This window comes from Drosophila eugracilis, unplaced genomic scaffold (assembly GCF_018153835.1).
Source record: "Drosophila eugracilis isolate 14026-0451.02 unplaced genomic scaffold, ASM1815383v1 contig_107, whole genome shotgun sequence".
NCBI classification, from domain to species: Eukaryota; Metazoa; Arthropoda; class Insecta; order Diptera; family Drosophilidae; genus Drosophila; species Drosophila eugracilis.
In genome coordinates, this window is record NW_024571842.1 from 34,876 (window position 1) to 38,485 (window position 3,610).

Sequence of the window (3,610 nt, forward strand, 5' to 3'; positions counted from 1 at the left end):
AATACTTCAAGTTATGTTTTAAGAAATGAATAGACTTGCACGTCAGTGCAGTGTGAGTGTAGGTTTTATAATGTTCTTTTATTTTAAGTCAAAATGTTCTCTTACCCTAAGTACATAAGTTCAACGCGCACTGCGCTGCCGGTAGAGCCGGTAGCGTCGCGGCTGCATTATATATTTCTTATATGTATATGTACGCTTAGCTTATGTAAATGTATTGGGAGAGTCTAATGCATACATGTCTTGAGTGCATTCAGTCAGCGTGGGAATGCTGACTTAGCCTAACTCATAATGTGCGATCATATTTCGCTCACTTGAATTGGTTTATTTATTTGTTTATATTGCAACAATATGTTGCTGCTGTATGCAAGCAGGTTACAGTGTTACCTCGCTACATGTTTCTACATATGTGCATATTACAATTGCAAGTAGTTCCGCGGAGAACACTGAAGAGTAGTGTGGTAGGTGATAAAGTTTGATGCATTCAGTTTCGTTTGCGATTGCCTGGCTATGGATGCAGTTTGCTTGAGATCCGTCTGTTTAAATGTATGTGTATTTGTGTTCGTCTTGTGTCTAAATTTCTGTAAATTTTAATCTGAAAATTTCCGAAGGGTAACTTTTTTTGTCGAATTTATTTAGCGATGTGTCTATTCGTAAAGGGCTCGTGTTCCATGACGGTTTGGTTTGTGTAGGTGGTGTTAACTATTGAAATGGTAGTTGGTGGACATGTGAGTATTCTATAATACGAAATGTTGTTGATTTGTATTGTGGGCGTTTTGCGGCCGATATGCTTTTAAAATTTTAATTATTGGTGAGGCTTTGGCGTTAACTAAGGACTTAATGATTTTTGACATAAGGAACTCTTGTCTGTCTTCTAAGGCGTCTGAATTTGCTTCGTAAAGTATGTTATTTGTTGGGGTGGTTCTGAAGGCTCCGAGGGCAGTTCTGAATGCTGTGTTGATTGTTAAATTTACTTTGCGCATTATTGTGTGTGGGCAGTAGCCGTAGATTGGAAGACCGTAGTCTGCTTTTGAGACGATGGTTGCTTTTGTTACGTTTAGGAGTGTACATGTGTCGCAGTTAAATTTTGCGCTTGAGAAACATTTTATTACGTTGATATATTGTTTTATGTTGTTGTTTAGTAGTTCCGTGTGAGTTTTCCTTCTGTATTTATTATTGAAATGCAGTCCAAGGATTTTTAATGATGTTACTTCTTGCATTTGCATGTTTCCTGTTGTTAATGTGCAGTTACAATTATGTTTTCTGCAAAGATGGAGGTGTTTGCATTTTGTGGTAGATAACATGGCTGTTCGGTCAAACTCACAATATTTTTCGTCTTACATACTGTTTCTCTTTGCCTATACAAATGTAAACAAAGCTCATTAACATGTATTAACCAATCTCTGTAAATTACTGTGTTAGAACATTATGTTATTTTGCCGCTGCTAATAAAAGGCAGTTGCTGATGTTAGATCTTGGAAAACGGTTGTCTTTTTCTCGCCTGAGTTTATAGATTGTAATTAGTGTATGCACCCCCCAACCTTATATCTTGTGCAGCACAAAAGACGCTTTGTGCATTAAACATTTTGGCGCCCAACGTGGGGCAGTGTTTAAACAAATTATTAACAATTTATTAATTCATAAACAATTGTCGAAGTATCGCCCGCAACAATTATTCGCTCGACCCGCTCATCGCAACTCAACATTGTCATAACCGCATTCAAAGGTGAACATTCAACCCTAGTGCATTCATCGAAAGTGAATAATAAATAAACAAATAAAGTTATTAACTATTCACGAAAATTCTAAGGGCAACGTGTCGTTCGTATAACGGAACTATTCGCGCTCTTCTTCGCACATCTCTTCGCTTGTGTGTGTGTGCCCGCCCGCTCTATAAGCTCGGCGTCGATCGCTCATTCTCCTTTGCTCCGTTATTCCGCCAGCAAAGTGTTGTTGTTTTGTTTACATCGCCAACTGCAGTCGCTGGTACCGTTTTTGAGTTCTAGTCGCTTTCGCTTTGAACTAACTTCACGGCATTGCCACATTCGTCGCTCCGCGTTGTTGTTGCCGCAACTTTACTCTCGTTCTCGCATTCGCATTCTTCGTCGCAGCAATGGAAACGACTATATTGGAGACTCTCAAACGGCAACGTTCGAATATTAAGCGCAACATTACGCGCATTAGAGGAATGGTCGATGTCAAGGAAGAAGCAGAGCAGAAATCGCCGGCTGAACTTCAGTGCCGTTTGGGAATCTTAGAGTCATATTTTAAGCAAGCCCTTTCGGTACAATCAGAAATTGAGACCATGGACTCCACAGATAGTGCAGATCTGGAGGACAGTTACATAACTACAAAGTTGGCAATTCAGCAACTTCTTGGAGAGGATCTGCACAACACAGTTTTCGACCACATCTCTGCACCAAGCTACAGCGCGCCGTCTCGACTGCCAAGATTGGCACTACCTAGCTTTGATGGAAATCATAAGGATTACAAGAACTTCATCTCGTCGTTTCTGCCACTGGTCAATCATGAGCAAATATCTAATATAGACAAATTTAATCATCTCCGTAATTGTTTAAAGGGACCTGCAATGGAAGCTGTCGCAGCCTTCCCGATCACTGGAGAAAATTATGCGAAGGCGCTGGAACGGCTGAAGGACCGGTATGACAAGTCTGCCCTAATCTTTGTCGAAACGATAGCCTCGATTTTTAAACTGCCGCCGGCTGCTGCGGCAAGTGCTCAACAGCTCCGCAGCCTAATCGACAACGCATCCGCGTTATATAGTGCCCTTTCATCGCTAGGCTCGGACGATCAAATTTCTGAGGCGATGCTTATTTACGTGGTCATGGAGAAGTGCGATCAGCAGACCAAAACAAAATGGAACGAATCACTGGATTATCTCACTCTGCCATCCTGGAGCCAATGCACGCAGATACTTGAGCGCCACTGCCAGTTTCTTCTGTCTGACGAGCAATCCCATGGATCGGAGCGGCCAAGACCGACTCGTCCCCCCGCAAGATCTCACAATTCGTCGTTTTCGCTGACCAACGCACCATGTGTATACTGCCTCGCACGCTCACACAAATTGCTCGGATGTGACAAGTTTAAGGACCTTAATCCAACCGCGCGATTTGATGTCGTTAAAACACACCGTCTGTGTTTAAACTGTCTGTGTAGAGGTCACCAACTGTCGAGCTGCCCATCGAGAAATCGCTGTCGCACCTGCAACAAGGCACATCATACCCTGTTGCACAACAACCACTCGCTAGATTCATCTCGCTCGCACCAACCGTATCCAACCGCACCGCCATTGGAAGCTGCAACACACTCGCACTCGCATTCTGGCCAGAAGTCTCAGGTGTTGCTTGCCACTGCTATGGTTATCGTCAAGGATGCGTTTGGAACCTACTGGCCTGGAAGAGCTCTTCTCGACTCCTGCTCTCAAGTGAACTTCGTGACGGAAGACTTCGCACAACGGCTTCGCTTACGGAGGGAAAGACACGCAGTCCAAATTCGAAGCATGGGCCATTCGCAAACAGATATTAAATATTGCACAACTGCATCTGTCAAATCTCGCATTTCATCTTTCGTACTCTCCGCAGATCTCTGTATT